General features: G+C 32.5%; 1 long non-coding RNA gene across 1 annotated transcript in view; it reads right to left on the bottom strand.

The window, feature by feature from the left end:
- Nucleotides 1–7,548: 7,548 nt before the first annotated feature.
- LOC117121042 overlaps nt 7,549–26,322 on the bottom strand; it is a 19,776-nt gene continuing 1,002 nt past the window's right edge. Inside the window, exons 2-3 of the long non-coding RNA XR_004447468.1 lie at nt 23,562–23,919; nt 7,549–7,693 (exon numbers count right to left, since the gene is read on the bottom strand). This is a non-coding gene — a long non-coding RNA (uncharacterized LOC117121042). The remainder of the gene's footprint in view (nt 7,694–23,561; nt 23,920–26,322) is intronic.

Here is a 26,322-nt window from a genome sequence, read left to right as displayed (position 1 = left end):
GTTTGCATACTTGCCTGAGGGTATTGATAATGATGTGCGATACCGAGGTTAATGGGTTTTTTTAATGTGTCGGCAACTCAGTTAAGTACAAAGGGTTGTTTCTCCTTCTATTTTTATACCTCCATGCTCTCTCTGTCTTTCCAGGAGGGCTGGATACATGCAGCCTTCTCAAATACTACGGAACTTCCATAGTTGCTATATGTAAATTTTGTCTAATTATGGAGGTACAGAATAGACAAAAATACTACAGAATTTTATCACAGGCCTAGACTTGTATATAGGTCTGAAGTCCAGAACAAATTACTTTTCCATCAGGATCTTTGATTACATTGTCCCTAGAGATCTCATACATACATAAATTATTGTGAAAACTAAGAAAAAGTTGCCCATAAATCCTCATCCTCTCCCGATTGCTTTTTCAAAAGCTGTTTTATCCTGTATCAGTAATTTAAGCAACCCATATAAATTATTAGGTTCTACAGAAATTTTTGCACAAATACTACCAATTTTTGAAGACTTGAACTTGATTATTGAAATGCAATTTACTAACTTGAAAAGTCTGTACAAGTATAACAAAGGCAAACCATGCGATATGGCCCATAGTGTATGCACCTTAAGGAACGAATCTTACTGTTTACATATGCCATCACCACCAGAAGGGCTCATGGCCTTTTCGTGGATTATCCTTGGTGTTCACACTGAATACATTCAATCTATTCCAATCTCAGAATGGGGATGTATCACAAAAAGTAATTGGCCTTCATGGTTTATAACTAGAGTACAAGCTGTTATCTAGTGATTTCAGCAGGGCATGAAATCCTTTTTTAATCGAAAATTAATGATCTACAATTTATAAGAACTTATGTTTTAAAATGATGATTTATTGTGTACCAACAATGATCACATGAACATGAGACACTGAGATAATCACACTGAAAAACTTATTGAAGTTCATGTGCATGCTATATACTTTAAATGACCTTTCAGAATGTCTAGTAAAGCTTGGTAATTTGCTTTCTCAGTCCTTCAACTCAATGAACATTCAATCAATACATGGCACATTACCCAACTAACAAGGATCATGTCAATGTTAACTTAATGTTCAATCCATTCACCAGCAATTTATCAATGGTTTTCCCTGAATGCCTTCATCTCAGTGGATCTCCTACATTTTATATTATATTATGCTAGGACCTACTAATATGTACCCTGTATGTATACTCTAGTACATTGATTGTTACTATGTACCTTGTATATCTTACTTTGTATGTTACGGTACTCTGTACCCAATGCCATAACCAGCTATTGGGACATCTGAGACAGTCTCACACAATTGTCTAATGGGTCCACAAAGAACGAGTCCACATTATTAAAAATGGGTCCAAATTATGCATTTTTATGCATAATTTGGAAAAATTGGTCCATATTTCTCATATTGAGCCTAAAATGGGTAAAATTTTAAGAAAATTGGTCCACATTAATTTGAATTTACGCGTAAAGTGGGTCCACCCTGATATTGTCCCGCAGTGTTTGAAAATCCTGGCTACGGCATTGTCTGTACCTTGTATGTTGAATGTACCTTGAATATTATTACATACCTTAAAATTTCTATGTACCATGTTACTTAGCATTACTTTGTACATGTAATTATGCGCTGTATCTTGTTTGTTATGTACTGTATGTCATCAGTACTCATTAACTACATATCCGCGCATTCATCATTAGTGAGACCCCTGTTCCACATATAGCATAATTACTGAGATAATCAGGCTGAAAAACATGTTTAAGTTCAACTGTGATGCTATATTTTATGGTCTTTCAGAATTGACTTGGTAAACACCAGCATCATTATAGACGATTGTGACCGCACTTCACTTGCGAAAGTAAGCTTGGTAATTTGCTTTCTCAGTCCTTCTACTCAGGTGAACATTCAATCAATACATGGCACATGAACTGAATACCAAGAATCATGTCAATTTAAACTTAATGTTCAATCCATTCACCAGCCATTTATCAATGGAGTTATGTCCCGCTGTCAAATGTCTTCATTGCAATGGAGCTGTATGTTACTATTGTTACTATGTATATTGCATGTTACAATGGACTGTAACTTACTGTACCTGGAATGTTTAATATATACTATATTGAATGTTACAATGGACCTTGTATAATACAGTACTCCAGGATGAGTTTTGTATGTTATATGTACCTTGTACCTTATATGTTATATGTACCTTGTACCTTATATTTCGTTCTATTATTATTAATCATTTGAATAGGTGAGATTTTTGTACTCTTTCGTCTATATATTTGATATACTGTATTTAAATTTTATATATTTTACCAGCCTGTTAGTGGCGATGATTCGCTGTTGGTTTGATGAAATGAAATAAATGTTACTATGTACGTCCTTATTACATTATTTGCATGTTACTATGGACATTAATATACCAAATACATAGATTCTAGACATCTGATTGGTTAAAAAACGGGCAATAGAAAGTAATATTACCCTATGGGGTAGAACTTTTGCCCTGCCGCGCGATGCACAATCTCTAGGCCACGTTACTATAGTAATTTATGACAAAATGAACGGTAAAGGAATTGCGACCTCTACGACGCTGAGAGAAATTGGCCCTTTTTACTTGTGTACTATTTTCATTACATTTTTAGGTCTCATAGAATGTATGTATAAAACAAATAATGACTGCTCTAGATTCGGGGGAACGGTGAGCTCCTAGATGATGTGGAGGCCGTAGCCTATCTTCCCTGAGAAAGATAGGTTATCCATGGTCTCTACATCACCTCGGGGCAATAGATTTTATTCCCCTAATCAGCAGTCAATAATTGTATACTATCTTGAATGTTACTATGTACATTAAATATTTACCTTGAATATTACTATGTAACTTGCATATACTTAGTATGTAATTATGTACCTTGTTTGTTAAGTACTATACAGTATGTCATCAGGATATTAACTACAGATCCGGCATTCATTAGTGAGTCTGTTCCACACACAGCATCGTTTATAATCATTTAATCCTGTGTAATGCTGTGTAGCGTTTATTCAGCCTTGATTCTAAGAACCAAATTATCAGTACATTGTTTTTTAAGTATTCAATATTATAAATGTCAAACACAGTAAACACATGGTTTGTTTGAAAATTCCCTTTGTTTAAAATATCTTATTGGTAAATACCATTAAAGAAATACATTTTACCATAATATGTTAAACATTAAAGGTTAGATGAGACTTTTTCATACCTTGTTTCGCGAACTTGTTATTTTAAAGATCGTCAGAGGAGTTTTAAAAAAAACATCCAGACTTAGAAAATAAAAATAACATTTTATTAGTGAATGTAAACAGTGTAGTAATGGAATTGATATAATGTTATAAATTCGCATAATTAGGAAGAAATATACCATCTTATTTTTGGAGATTTCAAGCTAGCAGCAGATATAATAAAAATAAAAAAATCTATTTTTTTCTGAAATTTCCATTTTTTGTGGCGGCGAGTACACTAATTGGCAAAAAATAAAATTTTAGTTTTATTTAAAATCACGATTATTGACGGGCAGTGGGTTTATTAAACAAAGTATAAAAAAAATTGTAAATGCCGACACTCTTAAATGGCTAAAATTTTAGCTAAAATCAACAGTTTCAAGCAAACAGTTGTAAATATGTGTATAACTGAATTACAATGTATAAAATGTATACAGTTCTCCACATAGGCCTACTGATTTTCCCAATTGCAATAAATTGCCTCAGAAAACTTGAAAGACAAATGAAATTCTCATTCTATTGTCTTTCACCTTGGGAAAAATGACAGATTTGCTGAATGAAAATACTAGTTGATAGGGTTACTGTGAATTATTATATTAATTTAAAAAAAAAAACAATGTATTCTTGAACATCAACAATGCAATATATCATATTTTCAAGCTCCTAGTAATTAATTAAAATCCTGCAGGTGAATTATTATAGTAAAGCTGTAGTATTTGACATGCAACATATTCAGTATCCTAGATTCTAAGAAACCATTAAAAAATCTTTAAATATTCAATGGAATTATAGAATTGGTTCAATACTAAGGCAAATGCAAAAAAGTAGTGTATCATTATGTCTCCTTGAACATCAATGATACTATAAATCATATTTTCCAGATACACAAGCTATTTAGTATGTGCCAAGTCTTGCAGCTGAGACCTACAGTGAATTTGTGTCTAGTTTGACAACGGTTCTGCCTAGAGCGCAAAACAAAGCATTCAAACAAATATAATATTGGATAGGTTTCAAAGGCTATATTGCATATGAAACTCACACTACAACTCTGAATGAATGTGAACTTGATGAACTAACAATGTGTCAGTTTATCTACAGACTGTCTAAAAGATACATGTTTTTTAAAGGTAGTATATTTCTAATAAATCTACCTTGTCACTTTGGAGGGGAAAAAAAGAAAATCTGTATATTTTCAACACACATTATCAGGCATACAGATTATTTTACAATCTGAATTATCCACAATTTTAAACAGAAAATTGCCAAAGAAAAATTCCAGATATGAAAAGAGCACGTGCAAATAATGATACTGATTTTCTTTGTCTGATGCATTAAATTTGGTTACATGATAGTAAATGATAGGTATCAAACTTATGTCAATGCCAACTGCTTGGCTTCTTCACAGTTTTGCATGCACTAGAGGGACTGCGGATGGTGACTCCACACCCTTTGGAGATCTTAACGTTTTTTTTTTAGTGCCAGTTTTGATTTTTATGGTATTTTTTAACAATGTTTAAAAAACTTTCTTTTCCTAGTATGAATATAAATAATAATAATAATAATAATAATAATAGGGTATTTTTATATAGCGTACACATCCATCTAATATAAGATGGTCAGGGCGCTTGAAATGTGGACTAGGAACTTGATTGTATTGTATGAAGTACATGAAGTAGCTTTTTGGGTTATAGTTAGAAATAAATTTAACAAAATTAATAGTTTTATAGTTTTTGTGTTATTTTACTATTTTGTTATGATTAATTTCATCATTATTCTTATTAATACCACTCTCCTTGAACACAAAATTAGGTCAAATTTTGAGTTGGTTTATACACGGGAAATCAATTTTTCACAAAACATGACAATCGTCATACTGACAGTGCAAGTCCCTTAACTTGTGGGTATGTTTAATCAAAAAGCAATTTTTTAATATTGCATCCAGTATTCAATTTTTTTTAAATTTCTACAAGGAAGTACAGTATGTCAGCTAAACTCATTCAAACCATACACTTGGCTTTTGCTCAGGAAAATATGGATGTAAAATGTGGCTCAATTATTAAAATATTTCTATTTCTCATAATGATAGCAGGGAGTGTTGTTTTGGCCCTTTGGGCTATCCATAGGGCGTAACTATAGATGCGTGTTTAAGAGTAGACGATCTATACAACTAGAAAGAAGGTTGTACCTCTACAGTAAGTTTGATTATTGTTAATTAATTATAAACTGATTATTTTAAGGATCACATAATATTGATTGTATTGTGATTTCTTAAGCTGTGTGGTACAGTATAACTATTTAACATTGGTAGCATCTTGATGTTGATTAGCAGATGATGAAATCTGTGGCCTAGATACTCGAGCAGCCTAGTTAGTTGTTGTTTGTTTATGTGCCTAGAACTGCTCCTGAGTTTTGTCTTAGGTCGAAATCAAGCTTATTTGACGTGTAATGGTTCATAATCACACAAGTGTGATCACATAATAAATGATAAATGATCACATAAGTTTATAGAATATTGAAAGTAGACATTTAACGATATGCTCAGTTTAACGGTTTATATCAGTTCTGCATAAATCACTAAGTATATTATTGTAGGTTGATATAGGCCTACGCCATAATTAATTAGCCATTGTAGATTGTGCTAGGCCATGCAGGTCGGTGCTCGTTTGCATGAGTAAGCTCGGGTGTATAGACGACGTCATTGTTGTACGGTTTCCGAGCACGGAGCCTGCTTCTATGCACAGGAATTGTTAATACCGATTTATTTGCTATTGGTGTTTATGCTGAAACTAAAAATATACTGTATACTGTATTATAAACGTTTTTGGTTCTTTTTATGACAGGGATAAATCCACTATAAGTGACTTAAGGATACATCCATGTGGGAGTGCATTTTAGTTCGCTGAATGCTTCCAGTGTCCGTTGGCACTATCCTGAAGGTTGACTGTAGGAATATCCTTATGTTATATAGCCTTGGGTAATTGATAATTATACGATATTGATAATTGTGAATATTCATACTGTACAGTAGTTTGTTTTGTTATGTTAACTACAGTTTTACTCGACGGTCACAATAGGAGGAATAAATACCACGTACAACTGTCAATGGGTGTTTGTTATATTTGTGTACTGAAGTGTTCACAGACTGGATAGGGGGCACTCGTTCCTTCGAGGCCAGTACAAGTGTGACCGGCTGTTCTGTTTGAAGTTAAAGTTTGCAACTTGGCAATAAATTTTTGTACCCTTCTGAAATTCTGCAGGAATAGGCCTATATATCTATAAACATTACGATTATATGTAATATTTTAATTACAACTGTTGGTTTACTTCAGAGTTATCTCGATATTCACAGACACCTTGTTTGACCCTGGAAACATGTCATGCGCGGTATTGTCGCAATTGCGACATATTTGTTGAATCTATCATGTCTGGGGCAATCATATGCATTATCTAGCTTATTCATCAAGTCATTGGTAAAATTAGATATGAGTTAACTCAGTTACGTTGTTTTGCCTCGGGACGCCCGAGTATGTCCATAGTCAGGGCTATCCCTCAGTCCTACCATCATAATTATACGCTATTGTTATGGGCATAGGCTATCCTAGCCTGCAAAACCTTTTCGAACGATATTTTTAGCCCAATTGAAATCAATTCAAATAAATGCATGGATAATTCGTAATGCGTGCAATGTTATAAAAAGTATTTTTCACATGCTACTAAATTGTTTAGGCAGGTATTTGTAACCGCTCAGTTCTATATATAACAGTTTTTAAAAATTGTAATCGTTAACACACATTTAGTGACATTATAGTTGGTTTATTCTTAATTAAAAGGAAAACTTTGCAACAATTATATATTATTTTTTGTGTAGGCCTACACTTTAATTCATTCAGAAAAACTTTGCAATAAATTAAATATTTTTTGTTTAGGCCTACACTTTTAATATTATTGTTTGTGTAGGCCTTTACTTTAATAACCAAGGATCTGATTGTAACTTCTATTTATTTAACCTTATTGTTTATATTTTTAAAACCTTTAAATATGAAAATACCATTTTCATTCAGATGATGCACAACTATTTTTATTATTAAAAAATAATCAAATTGAAGCAACTCAATTGAAACATTAGACATTCTCAACAAATACCAGTTCTTTTTATAACTATCTATGTGCTTACATACCACAAGCATCAATATATCATTATTATTATTATTATTATTATTATTATTATTATTATTATTATTATTATTATTATTATAAAATGTCTTTGAAAGATGTTACCTGCAAAATTACTGAGCCTGATGGTATGCTGATACGCAAGCAGCAATTCTGTCCAACCTGCCAGCGTGTCAAAGGGTGAACTTCCATAATGCTGCAATAAGGAATAGGATATTCCATATTTCCTGTCGGCTGTGGAAAACAACATGCATACATATCATTATGAGGTACTTGATACTTACTACTATTGATATATAATCCTACTAACAGTCATCCAGTATTTTCATAATTTCAATAGAATTCATAACTTACTCTTTTCCCTTAAAATTGTTTTAAATTTTCATAAAAACATGCACACTATAATATTCCTTCCTCTCTTCTCATTAAAACGACAAAAAAAAAATCCCAAAATTACACATTGGTTATTTTCAATAGAAGTTCAGTTTTAGGCTTGATTAACCAACAACATCTTTATAATAATTATTAATTATCAACCCTTTTCTTCACTTTTCCATAAGTAAAAAAGATTAAAAATTGAATAAAAATAATAAACTTAAGCGAAGAGATTGATTTATTTCAAAAATGAAAGAGAGAGAGAAATGATAAACACATCTGCGCTTAGTGAAAAAAAATCAGGTTTGGTGCGGCGCTTATTCGAGAGCGGCACATATTCAAGCATTTACAATACTTAATTATGATATTAAAATTACCAATATATAAATTATAAAGAAAGAAAAGAGAAAGAAACAGAAATAGGCTATATATGTTCAGCATTTGTATCATCATCTCTAAAATGGTATTTATTTGCATTTTCTGTCGGTAGGGTAGCCTTCTCTGTGAAAACACTACTCTTCCAAAGGGATGTATACATTAAAATCTACAGAAGAAAACAGACCAAATATTTTGAATGTGGAGTAAAAGACTGCCTAGTACAATTTTAATTAAACTTAACTTGTCGAATTTCGGCTTTTACTGTCGTTGAAAATAAACAGCTCGCTAACTACGGTTAGAAATAGACAACACCGCGGTCCTTCGTAACTAGATGGACCCGCCCAGTGGCGGACATGAAGACTCACATGTTGCACAGAGACTCTTGCTGGTAAAAATAACTCATTTTACAAATGGGTGGTCTTTCTTGTGATGGGTGTGTTTGGTTGGATTGGTTGTTGTGGCAAAAACTAATCTACGACATCAAGAAAAAAGTTTAGGCAAAGGCTGGCCTAGCTCAAGGTTAAAGACCAAAGCCAGGCGCCTATGCCTACTACATAACTATATAGTTAGGGTGTTCTCTTCCCTTTGATGCTCGAGTAATAATCTGAGACTGATTTTTTTTTCAGCGGAATATAGGCCTAGTTTTGGATAGGCCATTGAATCACAGGGCAGTTCATTAAATGCATCTGGCACTTCGAAAAAAGATGTCATGTTCTGTTCATGCACACAAGAATCCCCGGGTATAATCCCACTCCCCAGCTCCAAAAAAAGAAAAAACACCCTCCCACCCTCATCAATTTTTTTTTAAAAGAGTGATAATCTTAACATTTTTTTTGTGTGCCCTAAGGATCAGATGATGATGAAAACGATAGTGATGATCATGACCATGATGTTGAGAATGGATGATGGGAGGCACAAGTTGCTGGTTCGAGGTCAAGGTGCAGATTTTCTTTATTTAGAGTACCTCTAGATGTCTGGAAATAGCACTACAAAACTTTAAAATGTGTCTTAATTTAAAACCAAAAACTCCAAACTTCAGCCACCATGACAAGTTATGTGTATAATATTAATAGGCTGACATTAAGTGAGTTGCATAAAATAATAACTGGCAATAATTGTTGTTCCTGCAATCTAAGTCATTTTAAAGGACACACAATAATGCAAGCTTTTACACATGAAAATGCGATTCTTATTGTGAATTATTTGAAAATATGAGATTTCACATAAACAGCTTGAGATTGGGCCTGAAAGCATGCGTGTACACTTCACTTGCTACCACTAATGCAGACTAAAGTGAAGTGTGTCCAAGGTGGAATTAATTAGCCGCAAATGGTCCCCGGTCAGGATAATAGGGACAAAATCCAGCCGGCAAAATTAGCGATAGTCGTCACATTAGAGAAAGGACAGTTTGGCTGACAAACAATATTTGTTGGAAATTTACATTGGTCAGGCCTTCATTAGATGAATCTGTTTCACTGTGAATTTCCATCTATCATGATGTTACCAACGTTCGAGGGGAAATTTTTACAACTACGCAGTGAAGATGAATTATGTGGCAAGTTGAGAGAAAATGTTAATTATAAAAGTAAGGATGTGAAATATATTCAATTCTCATTCAAATGGTGACTTTGTCACAACAGTCACTTGCCGACATGATGACAATAACACAATAACACAAGATAGGTTGGCAACAATAACACAGTGTAATGATAGATGCGGAGTTTCATTACACAATGATTCATATAATATTGCATGAAATTGGTATGTTGTTACAAGTAATCAACATCCACCACAATAAACAACTTCCTTGTCATTCTGATGTGGTTTTGAGCAAGATAGTCTACAATGTTTCGGGTTTACAATATTGTTTTACTACAATACATTAGGCTCCATAAAAAATAGTTTATCACCTCCTCCCTCATAACTTTTAGGAAAATTCTGATTTTTTTTTAAATTTTAAATTTTTTTCTCAATCAACATATGTTTTTATTTCTTTTTTCACTTGAAGAGCTCAGGATTTCTTGCAAATATGTTTACTGGTACAACCAAAACATATTTTTTAAATATAAATTTGATTCCATTCTTATGACTTGTTATAATTATATATGTGTCTCTAACCATTGGTTTACTTGTGAACATCGGAGAAATGGGGGCAGGGTTAGCAAAAAAGAAAAAAAAAAACAAAACTGTCCCTCATCAGTTTTGATTCTATGATAGGGTGATAAACTAATAATTTTTTTATGGGCCTATTATTACCTCTGCCAAGAAGGTAATAATGTATTTGCTGTCTGTCTGTTGTCCTTTCTATATTCATAAACTTAAAAGGAATCATCATCATAATATTTACTGAAATGGTACATATCTAAGAAAAGATGATTAACTTTTTGGAAGAAAAGAGTCAAAGGACAAGGTCAATGTCATGGAAATTCAAATTTTTGTCACTTGAACTTTACCCTCAAGCATAAAAGAATGTAATGCAATCCCCCATACACGACCTGTGTATTGTTTGGTATTTAGACATGGGACGGATGTAAGCATGGGGTCAATTACACTGAAAATATAATCAATTACATTTTAAAAATAATTGATTAAATTTTCACTATAATTGATTACATTCTAACTGCACTTGACCACATGTCTGCCCTCTATAAGGAGTGTCTGCTCTAGTTATATATGTATTACAGTACTGCTTGCTGCTGAATTGTGTACAACCTTGCATCCCATTTTAAGTGCTTAGTGAAAAATTTACGCAAGAGTCATGATGAATCTTGTTTTTGAACTGTGCGGTAGGCTTATCCAAGCATCTATAGCCTAATGCATTTTACAAAGTGTGCTCAGTATGTCTGCATTCCCCATTTGATTTGACCGATGAAATTACTAGTAGTCAATAAAAACTCATTTACCATGTATATCCTGGTACAAAGACTGCACGATTTAATTTCAACGTAATTAATGAACATCAACATGTAATGGTTGTATCACCGCAATACTGACGAATGCTTTACGAAAACAAAAAAAAACATACATATTTAAACAGCTAATTTATTTGAGGTAAAACTTCGGTCAAGTACCTAATAGTAGATTTAAACCAATGGTGAGCTCTGAATTAATCTTGAAACTCAAAGGCCTTGATTGAATATGGTTTCTCCATATTCCATTACGCTATGGTTTCTCGATTATGATTACTCAATTTATGAAGAGCAAGTCTTAGAAGGAATCTTGCATTTAAGCTTTTAAGACATGTTTGCGTTTCATAGATACCAATTTTGTAGCTATTACTAGTCTATGTATGTATCCAAACAATATTATTCGGTTGCTGGCAGAAAAAAAAGTCCTCATTAAAACTGATGTAACGTTTGTAGCACTAGATAATGATTTATGATGACAAGAAAATTAACATTCAGGATGACGCCAGAGAGGAGAAAAAGCGAAATAACCCACTGTCATCCACAGCAGTGGCAGCGGCGGCAGAAATTCCAAAGATTCAGACAGGTGATCCAAAGTCCATGATGAAAGTTCCACAACAGCATTTCAAGTAAGCCAACAGCGGTCCAGCGGGGGGGGGGGGATTTTTATGAATTTTAAAGCAATATTCATGATGAAATAAATGGCTTCTCTACAGATGGGTAAACCTGTGCTACCCCTGGAACCCTACTGCACCGCCACTGATCCATAGGAGGATGTACTAACTTGACAATCCAACCAATGCCGTAGCCAGCTATTGAGACAGTTGGAACAGTCCCACACAATTTTTCTATTGGGTCCACAAAGAATGGGTCCACATTTTATAAATGGGTTCAGATTTCTCATAATTTGTATAGAATGGGTTAACTTTAAGAAAATGGGTCCAGATTTCTCATATTTTGCGTAAAATGGTCAAATTTTAAGTAAATTGGTCCCGATTATTCATAATTTTGTGTAAAGGGACAACTTTAAGATAATGGGTCCACATTATTTGAATTTATGCGTAAAGTGGGTCCACCCTGAAATTGTCCCACACAGTTTGAAAATCTTGGCTATGGCATGAATTCAACCTGAAGCTTTTAACTTTATTGCTGTATGAATTAATGGAAACCTCACACGGATTTAACAAAGCCTTTCCATATAATGTTTAATGCAAGAGCAATTAATAATGATGATAATTAACAGGGAAATTCAAGGTGTTAAAATTGTAACAAGCAATTAATTTGATTGCTTCTGTAAGAGTAGTACAGTATACATTACTGAGATTTACTGTACAGGGGAAAATAATTGGCCTCTGGCAAAAGGTACGGTTTGTTTCTAATTAATCATTATTGTGTTATAAGCAACTGTATAATCTTGATTATATTTTGGTATTTTTACCCTTTTAGTTATGTTTTTTTCATAATGTTTTCAAAACAATTGAGGTCATCAGACAAAAAAAATATTAATTTTCCAGTCTAGTCAATGCCTGATACTCTATCTAGCTATAATTGTAGAAGTGGATGAAAGTAACTTAAAAAAAAAAAATCTGCCTATCAGACTTACTTGCTAAATAAAATGGTTTATGGTCCTTTTCTAGTAAACCCCCTCTTTTATGGCTAACTCTCTCTTTAAATTTCCCAAATAAGTCCTCCCACCCAATAAGATAAGATGAGTCTGCACTGCAGACCCACTCAGACACAGACGTTTTCACACATATCTGCTTTTATAGCATTATTAGACCCATAAAGCACAAAAATCCTCTTGCTTTGGGGGTTTTGCCGACCCCACCGGTGCTTCGCGACCGTGGTCCTTGGAAGGACCTGGCTATGGGCCTGACTGATTAGCTGGTTGTAAGTATTTAAGAGTTTGTATGTGCTTCTGCTAACATACTGACATCCGGTGGACAACTTCAAACACTTTCAAAGCCCTTTTAATAAATGTTCACTTCTTTAAACAGTATTTATCTTAAATTTCCGGCTTTTTAGTTAAGCGCATTGAGGCTTTAGCATAATGCGCTACATCAAGAGTAAATATATATTATTATTAATAATACTTAGAAGCGAAAAGCTTTTAATGTGAACAGGGGTCAAGACTTAACCCTTCATATTCTGACATCTTCTGAAATTTTAAAATGTGCTCATTACTTTGTGTACAATATTTTAAACAAAAAGACACAATTACTATATTCTATTCATTATAAAAACAGTACATAATCCTCTAATAATAAACAACATGTAATTTATACCTGGTTCAATAATTTATAGGCTTATGTAATAACCTAAAAAACAGATGAGCTGGTTATCGTGGCAGATGCTGTCTCCTGTCTTTGAATATTATGTATGAGCAACAGGATGCAGTTTAAACAATAGCAACCAACTGTTTAGGTTAAAAGATGATGCAGAAGAACATTCAAAACAAGATTCACCCTCAAGTCATCAATTAATTAAGCCTATGCTTTACATCCACAAATATTGGAGCAATAATTGATGGAAAATTAGATCACATACACTAGGAGTACCAAATCACAAAGATATAGTCTAGTAGAAGTTTGTATTTAAGGTTAACTGCCAGAACATCTTATAAAGATAAATACAACTGAATGAAAGATTTCAGGTTCTTAAAAATTAAATAACCAATAAGAAACTTCAGAAAATGATATTCAAATTCAACTTAGGGCTGTGTCAATGTAAAAAATATAACTAAAAAAAATAATATTAGTGTTTGAATATAGCAGGCCTGAAAAAAATGTTTATGCCTCCAACCATTAAAAATGTTTAAAAAATGCTTCCGCCACATAATGTTACCTACAGGTAACTATAGAGCCCAACAAAAAATGCATATCATAATGCATTCCTGTCATAATGCATACATAACACTATATAACCCAACAGTGGTTATGTAAAAAAAGCCAAAAAAAACCAAAATAAAATTATGCACATGCCTTCAAGTGGTATTGTCATCGTGGCTGTCAGAGTGCTTTATTTCTGATTGCAATCCATTATATTCTACTGTTACACATTTTCTATTGTACATAGGCCGTTATTTTTATTCTACGCCAACATGGAATAAGGCTATGTTCAGACACAACGACTTACGCTAGCGTAATGTTAATGGAGTGGTGCGAACTTGTGCGCGGTGTTGCAAAGGCCAGTATTATCGCGCAATCACTGGCATATGGTAATCCAGCAACAGACCATAGATTAGAATATGCCACTGAGTTAAGCCAGTCATGCATCAATGATTTTGAACTCAGTCAAGATTTGACCAATCACAATAAGCCTAGATATAAACAGGAAATAAAATGTGCGATTACAAATACGAATATTTCTTGCGAACATTTACGCTAGCGTTCGTTAATCGCCCAGTCTGGACATCTTGCTAGTTACGTCACGAATTAACGTACACCCGGTGTTAGATACGACTGGCGTATCTCTCGGGTCTGAACGTAGCCTTTGTCTTATTATGAGGCTTAGGGATTGGAGCTGTTTTGATCATGATAAAAAATCTTGGTACAATGAGAGGAATTGAACCAGGACCTTGGGATAGGAAAGCAAGCATCTTACCAGCTATTCAAAGTTAGGATCAAAGGAAAAAAATGTTTGATATTTTGTACTGCTTTTTCTAAGACACAAAAATCATATTTGACGAAAAACTTGGGAGTTGTTATTGAGATACAAATTTTTAAATATATAATAAAGGTGGAAAAAAGAGTGGTTACCTTTTTTCGCCAGTTGTTAAATATTCAAAAATATGGATCTCATTAGTTGATCCAGAGTTTTTCGTCAAATATGCTTTTTGTGTCTCAGAAAAATCACTTCTTAGGCCAGTAGCCTGGCTTTCAATGCTACACCACTATTAGACTGCACCAATCAAAATTCCTTTTTTGACTGCCAAGTACCAACTGCAGGCCTCTTGAAATCACCGAAAATTACAATATTTTTAGGAATTGTTGAGATATCTTTTTTTCTAATATAATACATATGTCATTGAGAGAAACTGTCAAGTATAGATGTGAAATAAATGTAATGCACAAGAATAATGCATAATACATGAGAGTTAGCAGGTATGCTCATGAAATTTGATCTATTTTGACTGGTAGTAGTTAGTTTTGAAAACGATTTGCATTATAATTGCGTAATTTATCCTTCCAATAAATCTAATTTTGAATAAAATTCACTCTGGTTGATCTTGATCAGTGAGGTACCAACACATATTTCATAGATAAAAGAGAAAATATGTTTTATTTAGTCTTATTAATAGGTATGATTATATTAACTTGCCAATAAATGTCCCATAAAGTGGAGATCGAATGGAAGCACTCTAACATTATTCTTGTATTAACTAAAAATATCATAGTTGGTGTAAGTAAAGACCAAGGTTGAAACTGCCAACTCAACCAGATCCAGATCTACAGTATACACTTGCATTTATTTGATGAAAACTGAATATGAGATTTTGTTGTGAATTATTGATTAATAACAAAGATATACAGTGCAGTATAATATCTTTTTATTGGTCACTAGGTAAAAGGTTGAAGATCCAAAGTAATAATAAAAAGGTCAGGAGTACAATTTTGTTTCAGGAAGTATATCACAAACCTTGCCAATCTGTTGAACAATCTTACTCTACTGTTCTTTAATCTTTACCGGTGGTCATAGTTTTATATGCTCTCTTCCTAGTTTTCTAGCTTGTGTAAAGTTCAATTGATGTAATATCGTTACCATAAATAACTGTTGAGAAGGGATTTTGAGGGGCATTTATCCAAGGGAGGTGTTTATTCGAGGGAGGTATTTATTTTTTTGGTGTAGACCAATACTCAAATAAATGCTCCTTAATTTCACTAGAAAGTGGAACTACATGACATAATTTCCGTCTAAATGGATGATCATAAAGACTTGATCCCAACCAGGTTGAAAAATATAATTCTACTACTAGAGAAGAACATCAATAGAAATAGTGTTATTGAATCATTTAGGTGGTTTGTTCATTCCAGGAAAAAATACCGTACATGTTAATACTCTGAAATTATTTTTCCAAAAAGTTGCTGGCCTGTAGTATGATTTGCAAGGTATGGACAGAGGAAAAAGAACTGACCAAATCTGTAAAATATGTGTTTGATTCCAGTTTCATAATGGTGTTCAGGATGTCCTGGGGATTTCTGCCTTTGTAGATCACCGTGCAGATTAGTGGATGCGCATGCACTGTACTACTCGAAATCACTTTAATACTAATAGGCAATGCATCACAGTAATCTTGTGGCAATACAATATTAACTTCTTTTTAAAATTATGTATGAGCCTTAAATATAAGAGCCCTGTGTGGGTTAGTAGTGTAGTCTAAAGAGCATAATTGCTATGACACTAAGCATGGTATAGTCATTTTCATAAATATAAACATTGATGTTTACATCTTTGACATTAGATTTGTGGTATTTTGACACCACAAATTTATTATAAAATACCAATGACTTTTTTGCCTTATGATGTGTTTTGCCTTTAAATATACTTAATCGAATAAATAACAGAGCAAACAAATTGATAGGTGAAAATTTAATTGATATTGATTTATTGTATACTGAACAAGTTAAAAAGAAAATGAATAGCATTATGTGTGATAGAACTCACCCCCTATATGATCTTTTTGTGGTAGCCAACTCAGGTCTGAGACTACTACCACCACGAACAAGGACAAAACTTTTTAGAAATTCTTTTATACCAAACTCAGCCCATATATACAACTCCAAGGTCAATAGATAAATGTGAGTAATTTTAATTATTGTTTGATATCTTGATCCTTAATTATTTTTTATATAATATTAATGATGTAAAATTTTAATCTTGTAAATATAATATTAATAAAATGTCTAATTATAATGTATAAAAAAGTAGTAATTAATTAATTTCTGTACATATAATTACGGTAAAAGTCATATTATTGTGCAATTATTTTTAAGATGTGCATATTAAGATGTACATTAATTATATAATTTAATACTGTAAAAATAAATTTCATTATTAGTGAATTAATTATATTAATGAGAATTATATTTGTATTCTTATTTATGTTAAGTCCATAGAGGTTTAAATTCGATCATTATTATTATTATTATTATTATTATTAATTACTATAACAATTAATATTTGTACATAATCAACTTTAAAGAATAAATCATTTATATTTTTTGTTATCGTGCAATTTAAGTACCTATTTACTTCTATATTAATAGTGCTTATGGATGTTGTGCTTTTTTCTTTGTTGTTTAAATTTGTAAATGTATTGTATGCTAGTTCAAATTACATTTCTTTTTTATATGAATGGACAATAAAGAATTATTGAGATTGAGATTAAGATAGTAATTTACGTGTTTTATGGCATTGTAGATGACACATGTACAGGAAAAGATTTCCATTTGTCACCTATCATCTCATAAAACAATGAATTATGAATTATGAATTCTTTTTCATGCTTTTGGCTTTCCTTTTATCTCTTTTATATCCTTTGTCTGTTATTTTGTCCAATTGTATTTTACCAGAATACATGTAATAGTAAAAAATAATGTTCTAAAAGGAAGAGCGTGTTAAATTATGGATGCATGTTATTGTTATTACAATACTTAAATTGTTTTTTGTACTGTAAGTTTAAAGACCCTAAAATCATATCAATCACATATTCAAGGTTAACAAACCATGACATGCCATGCATTCTTTTTTCCCCATTTTTTCCACAATTAAAAAAAAAAATTGAGGGTTAAGACAGTTGGCTGGAAACAACTTGATTCCACCTATTGGAGGGACTGATTAACAACTAACATTGTCTATGCATCCACAACATTATGCAAACAGCCAACAGACCAGATCACATCATGTGATATTTAAATATTACACCATGTGTTTCTATATATTATGATCTATCTGTTTTATTAACTTTTGCTTGACGAATACCCACCATATAGAGAAGGACTCCATAAGATTGAAATTTAGTCTTCAGAAAGTAGGTGTTGATAATCAAAGGTAATGATAATGATATGAAGATTTTAAATCAATTATATCATGGAGGTATACAACATTTCCTCCATGCTTATACTGTAATTGTAATTTATTCTATCATTTTCATATATAATGACAAGGTTATTAAAAGGATATTTGACTACAAAAATACATTGAGGGGCTACAGTAGAAGTGGATAATGTAATTCAAGAAAGTGCTCAGCATTTGATTACCTTTTCATATTATTTATCTACATAGCCACTCCTATTATTGCAAGACGTTTTGTATACTGCAGAAAAGTGAGAATTGAAAGCCTTTGTCGCCAGGGAAGAATTACCAGATTGCAGGATCATTACGCTAACATAAATAAATAATATGCGAGAACGAAATGCAATATGTCTGAACAGTCCCTGGGAAATAAATAATATGACTGATTCTAATTAGGCCATTTCTTTTATTAATATTTATTTTAGCAATTTCTTTTCAACATTCACCAACAGGTTATACTCTGTATAAATATAATCTTGATTGTTGAGATTCTATAAACAATGAGCAAACAAATGTATTATTGTTACTTGCAAATTATCTACTTTTTAAGGATATTTTTGTTTCATTCTTTCAGGCTGTATTCTTGTTTTGCATTAGTATTTTATTTTTAGTATTTTTAATACTTTGCAGAATTTGAGAATGTATGTAAAGTGACCAATACCATTATACATATCCTGTATTTTTTATTACATTTTTTATATTCTATAGTATTCATAGTATGCTGTCTAGGTACAGCACAATTTTGAATTGCTAATTAATATAGAATATGAAAGGTGTAGCAGCATCTAAATTCAAACAACATAAACATAACGAAAAGTCAGTCACACAGAGACAAACTTTAAAATTATTAATTCTAGCTTTTTACATCATTGTGGACTTCTTCAGGAAACTATGAAGAACAAAAATAAATGAATAAATAAATAAATAAATATAATAAATCTGTCCACACTATCACATTTTATTTGACAAAAAGATGTGATATGCCCATATTTGGATGTAATGATGACAACATCATACTCGTATATGGGCACATCACATAAATTTGACACATGAAATTTGATAGTGTAGACTGCTTTAGTCTAATGTGCTGAGTTCCCTCATTATTTGTATTGATAAAGGATTGGGTCTTATACAGAACTCAGTTTTTTTTTTTTTTTTTTTAGAATCTGAATTTTATATGGCACCTTTCACATTCCACAGAATATACGAAGGTGCTGGCATCAGTATTTCCCTGGTCACTGGATTCTTAGTTGGTAAACCAGTACATTTTTGTGCAACTTTCTCTTCTTCCTAGGGAGTATCCCTAGTAATGCTGCTTTACACGCACAACCACATACGCTCAATGCCACACCATCCCACCAGGTGGCCATTTACACTCCTGAATGGAGAGAGGCAAACGCAAGTAAAGTGCCTTGCCGAAGGACACAAGTAATGGAACGAGCGTCGGTCTCAACTCCTGATATCATGATCAGAAGTCCAACACCTTACACGCTGTGCCACACGCTCTTATGGAAGCGTGTGGCAAAACTCAATTAGTATTAATTTAGTGTTAATTAGAGCATTATAATTAGGTCGTTCCGATTAATTGAACCTTGTTTCCTAACTGAAATTTGATCCTGCAAAGTATCTGGGGACAAGAAACAGAATCTTCAATTAGGCTAGGTTCAAAATCAATTCTTTAATTTAATCAACTACAGTAGTTACTATGACTTAATAGCGACGTATTGATATTGTCTTGATTAATTTTTATCCTTGTTTTCATTTTGTGCAATTCTTAACGTTATTGATGTAACATTAAACAAGGTATAGTTAAAAACATCAGCTTTATGATACAAAAAAATCCAATTCCACCCTTCTCTTTGTATTGTTAATAATCTATACTTTACTGATTATCTGATTAATGTTTACCCTGTATTAACTAGAGGAACAGGAAGCTAAAACACGTATTATTGCCAACATGGCAATTAGGCAATGTACAACATACCGTATCTCCATAAATAAAACATTAAAATACAACAGTGCAACCCCCTCCCACTCATGTTCTCAATAGCTGCTGTATTAAGATTTTTCTGTGTTAATAATCAGACATATTTTTATTCTGGCCAAATGTTGCGTGCAAAATATTTTAGGCTTTGTGGTAGTATTAATTTCGAATCTTAATGGAAAATAAAATAAAATAATGATAATAATAATAAATGGAATACTAAACTTTAACTGTTTCTTTTTTTAATTTTTATACTGTATTTTTTGCTGCCATTTGTGTGGTTAAATAAATCTTATCTCAATCTCTTATTTCTTCCTGGTACTATTTGATATAAAAATGAATTGTTGGATAAGACTGTCTATGGAAAAATAAAATTGATATTGTGTATAAATAGTATTTTTGAATACTTTTTATTGTATAGTAAAAACACAGGAAATAATTTTATAATTTGATATATGATGAATAAAGATGAATCTAAATCTAAAATGCTACATTATGCCGAGTCTCTTTATCACTGTGGGGTTTCGGTTAGAACATTGTATGTTAGTTTTCAAACTCTGTTCTCCACATCAAGCAAGTCTACAATTAAATTTCTATGTATGATTTACTACATATGCTTTGTTGTGCAATACAATGAATAACTTTTCTTCTAATGAACACCTTTTCAGTGTCTTCCATGCCATGTGACTGCTGTTGCTAAGCAACGCTGATTATGACTGGTGCCAGTGACGTCAAACAGAATTGAAAGCCAGGCAATATTCATAAAATGACTGGCTGCTCGATACACACTAAGCCTACAGTTGGAGCCAAATTCAATACTGGTATCAAATGTAATACCTCATAAACAGGAAATATAAATAAGAATCAGCAATAAGACATTTTAGTTCACATAGCCATGTCAAATGTGAGGAAAAAAAAGGACAGAATTATTACTGGTACTAAAAATCTCTTTACTGTAAAAAACTGTTACAGTCACAAGTATTTCAGTTTCAATGGCATTGCCTCGAAATTGATGATAAATAGAAATTTAATATTTATTTTTTTCTAATGAAGTGTTTTGTGCACTTCACTCACAACCTTTTACAAGCATTAGATTTTAGTTAAATTCCATGCAAATAAAACAATTATTACGGTACATGATCTCAATCTCAAGGCCCAAATGTAATAATACAGTACTATAATAAAATACAGTAATGTTCTTAAATATCATAATCATATACGGTAATATGAGATGTAGTCTAGCTTCAACCTTGGGGAGGAAACCTCTGAAAATTTTAATGTGCTATGAATGAACTATGGTAGTTTTTATCTGTAGGCTTTCATTAAAAGCAAAACTCTCCAGAACTGTATAGTATAGTGAAAGTAAAAATCAGTTATAGACTAGTTCCTTAGAATTAAATTGTATATTAGATACAGACACAGATCTTTTATTGTCATAAAAATACAAGGTATAATTATGAAATTTTCCTTCATTATTGCAAATCTACTCCAGTATAAAAATAAATATAAAAATATTAGAAAGCACATACGGTAACACAAAACACAATTCTAACTACATGAATTCTACTACCAACATACATTATCTTAGTTTACTCTTATTAAATTCTATAGTTGCTGACAGCAGAAAAGAGTTCCTATCTGGGTTTTTATTTATATAAAATATTGCTGATTTCTTTATTTGGCATTAAAAATACCATGTTTAAAAATATTGAAAATTAACAATGAAAAGTACTTACTGTATGAAAAGAGAAATATTTTCTAAGAACAATAATATTTTTGACAAATATGTAGAGCATATAATAAAGATATTTTCAAATGTTATCTGTAGACTATATACAGTAGCCAAACAGTTTATTTTTTTGAATTTTTCCCCCAAAAAATACACTTTTTCTAGCCCTGTTTCAATTGATCCCATGAGGCGTATTCGACTGGTCTGTTTTGAGCAACTCTTTCTACTCTAACTGCACATGTCGTATTCGACTGGTCGCACAAGCGGCACGAACTCCTCACAAGAGCAGCTCAAACTCCTCGCTGTTTTTAACGAGCTTAACGAGCACACTCCGAGCTCCTTGGAAAAGGACCAGTCGAATACGCCTATACTGTAGGTTATCAGCGAACCAACATGGCAAAGTTGAAAAAATTCAGCTTCTCAAAAACATCTCGTGAATATAAACAAAACATAATGAACAATTTTAAAAATTTAATATTTAATTATAATGCAAGCTGCCGATTCACCAAACACTTGCCCAATTGGACGCCGGTCTGCTGACCGTTGGTGGCAGAGCCACTGGATGATCATTAAAAATGAACCATTGCGTGATGTGCTGTCACATTGCTATCATCACATAATGCATTAAGCTGCAATCACCATAGCTGTACACTTGGTCCAAGTTCGACAAACTTCCAAACAAATGTTTATTGTGCACAGAATGGAGTAGACTACTGTAGCATATTTACCATTAGTTCCACAAAATTTATTAAATGTCAATTTAGGAATTTTGTGTTGAGTTTACATAGGATTTTCAGTCAAAAAGAAATTTTAGCCATAATGTATTTGATGACATGACCTTTAACCTAGGTTCACATTAGATTTTTATATCTAGTCTATATTGTTATTTACAGTACGTGTTTATTGTCAGTGTTTTTTATATATTGCTAGCTTAAATTATTCAAATTTTTTTTATGAGAATTGTTAGGCACAAGTTGTGACCACTTTTAATGTTTTTGTCAATAAAGTGAAATTAATTATAGGCCTACATAATTATACTTCAAAGGTTCACACATTCGGCGTGAGAATCCCGCATTTGCAGTATGTCTCACGCTCTCATGCTTGAGGACCAAAATCTCACGCATAAATGTAATATTAATTGCCTATAATAAAAAATATGTGTATACTTTGTTGGTCTCATGCAGCTAAATATCTATCATTACAGTGCTTAAAAGAATGGTTTTGTCGTTACACATTCGCACACAAATAAATGGTGGTGCAACACACACTGGTTGAGGTGTTTTTGGCTTTCTATTTTAAGTAACCTTCTCGAAATAAATTTTGAAAAGTGTTGTTAAATATTCAAAAATCTCTTTTACTATATAAAGTCGGCATGCCCACGACCCCCGGGGGAGGGGTTTTTGAAACAAAACCTCCCGTCTGCAAATTGGTCTAACTTGGCATTGATGCTACATATTTTCTGGAAGGCTTAAATGCTCATTTGTTAACTCATAAGTTATAGTCTGGTATTCCATACAGTAGGTTCTTTCAAAGGTACTCAACAATTATCTCCAATGAATGTAGGCCTTCCCAGTCTAATTCCAGGAAGCTAGGCAAGAAATATGCCAAACTTCTATAGTTAAGGTTTAACATCGTAAGGATTCAATGAGTACTTACCGTTCTAGAATAAATCGTGCTTTCACTGAGAACCAAATGATGTGTCTCAATCTTTCTCAATAACTTCAGATTCATTATCTTGTTGATCACATTACTAGCATGGTTTATAACGCAGAGTTGTACAATACTTTCGTGTATAAGTTTGTATTTCAGTTCGCCATTAGCGCACGATACTCCATATCTCGTATTCATGCCTTTTTGAGATTGGTGAAAAGTGTTCGCCATTTAATTCTTTTGTCTAAGACAAGATCCTCTGTGATGATTTGTGTTTTGAAAAGTACAGCACACCAGGTTGGAGCACTTCCTGTTGTTTATGTCTCAAGGTTGTTGTTCCCTTAATATATAGTTTCTATAAACTCTGCAATGAAATATAACCAAACATGGAATATTAGGATATGTTTACACATACGGTGTAAGACTGGCGTAAGCTAATCCACGGATTAAAATTCCTAAGTGTTCACACAAACCGTGTTTGCTATATTAACGCTAGTAGTAGTATAGGCCTATGGGGGAATAGTTTTCAGTTTTAAATAATGAACTGTAGTAAAATATTTACAGTGCATCATTAAGACTTCTAAATCTGTGAATTGTTCGAAGTGAACATATAAGATTATTGTATTTTAAATGAACAATTTTACTTCTGATTTTTCAGTTAGCATTGTGGAACAATTGTTGATGTTGCAGGTTTAAATAGACAGTCTTTTTCTTACAAAACATAATCAACAAATCATATACATTGTAAACTAAGTAAAATGCAATAGAAAAAGAACCCCTTTACCATTTCATTTATAGAGAACACAGGAAAGAGATCAAAGTAATATCGTGATTGGTGAAATGAGGTCAAATCATTCAAGCATCACTGGCGTTAGCCCGTGGTGTTAGCTAATCTAGGGTCTGCAGGTAGTGTTAATAACGCCACGCAGGTGGCCTTGTGAGTGGCATAAGTAACGCCACTGCCTAGTTCACACACAAAGGCGTACACTACGCTAGGCTTACACCAGCCTTACACCGTGTGTGTGAACATACCCTTAGCAGACTTCTCAAGTTTGTAAAATGCATTTCTGTAATGTAATACTGTAACAACATCATTTCCCCTTTAGGGACCAAACCAGCAGACTGAGTATCAATAGACCTATCCTAGGCTTCATTACCTTCTTCGGTGGATTTTAATACCATCTGAACTCAATTTGATTGAAATTCCAACAGTGGCACATCTAGGAGTTTAAAATGTCAGGGTAGGGGCTGATGATGGCATAAAGGTGAAGTGGGAGGACTCAATAGTTATTGGGATGCGGGGTATTAGATGGCAAAATATGATGGTACAGGAGATATTAAACTACTTGAGTACTTCCTCATAGAGAAATAACAGTTAATAAAAGAGCTATTATTACTAATATTATTACTATTATAATAATATTGTTATTACTATAATTATAATTATTATTATGATTGTTATATATATTTAATAATAATTATTATTAACACTATTATTGCATAATATAATTTTATTATTCCGATTGTTATTCCTAACAATATAACCATAGCTACTGTATTGGTATTATTATTATTGCCACATATCATTAATAATATTAGGCCTATTATTATTATACTGTAGTAGTGTAAGTAGTATCAGTGCAAATATATAGGAATTTGGGTCAACCCCGATTTTACGAATACCCGAATTTACGAACGGCTCTGGGCCCATGCCGTACGTAAATGAGGGGTTCTACTGTACTGTAACAACATCATTTCCCCTTAGAGACCAAACCAGCAGACTGAGTATCAATAGACCTATCCTAGGCTTCATTACCTTCTTCGGTGGATTTTAATACCATCTGAACTCAATTTGATTGAAATTCCAACAGTGGCACATCGAGGAGTTTAAAATGTCAGGGTAGGGGCTGATGATGGCATAAAGGTGAAGTGGGAGGACTCAATAGTTATTGGGATGCGGGGTATTAGATGGCAAAATATGATGGTACAGGAGATATTAAACTACTTGAGTACTTCCTCATAGAGAAATAACAGTTAATAAAAGAGCTATTATTACTAATATTATTACTATTATAATAATATTGTTATTACTATAATTATAATTATTATTATGATTGTTATATATATTTAATAATAATTATTATTAACACTATTATTGCATAATATAATTTTATTATTCCGATTGTTATTCCTAACAATATAACCATAGCTACTGTATTGGTATTATTATTATTGCCACATATCATTAATAATATTAGGCCTATTATTATTATACTGTAGTGAATGTTTATTAAGAAATGGAAAGTAGAAATATTTTGCAAGAAATAAATGTGGGCGTGACTCCAAAAGAGAAAAAAAAATTTAAAAAAAATAAAAATTTAAAATACATAAAAAATCAATCATGAGTCCATAACACATCTGACATTATGTATATCAGTAATATTAGTAACTAGAACACACTTGAGGAGTGTATACCTCCGCGGACATCATAAATCTCCTTGTATTAAATTCCCAGGTATCTTTTTCTTAAAAAAAAACCCAATAACGAAAACAGAATTTCTACCGGGATTCAAACCCAGGACTTTTTGCTTACAGATCAGTTTTTGAGATATCTGGTCAAGGACGTTTCTCTCCTCCAGAACGCCACCAAAATTTAATAATTTCTTCCTTGGAACATGACAAACCATCTAGAAAATTTCATTCAGATATATCAATTAGTTTTGGAAATATATATCTCTGGGACGTTAACATTTTAAAAAGCTCTCTC

The sequence above is a fragment of the Anneissia japonica genome, unplaced genomic scaffold, assembly GCF_011630105.1.
Source record: "Anneissia japonica isolate Jap-2015-1 unplaced genomic scaffold, ASM1163010v1 scaffold1035_len235748_cov162, whole genome shotgun sequence".
Lineage (NCBI taxonomy): Eukaryota > Metazoa > Echinodermata > Crinoidea > Comatulida > Comatulidae > Anneissia > Anneissia japonica.
This window is presented reverse-complemented; position numbering and strand designations above follow the sequence as displayed.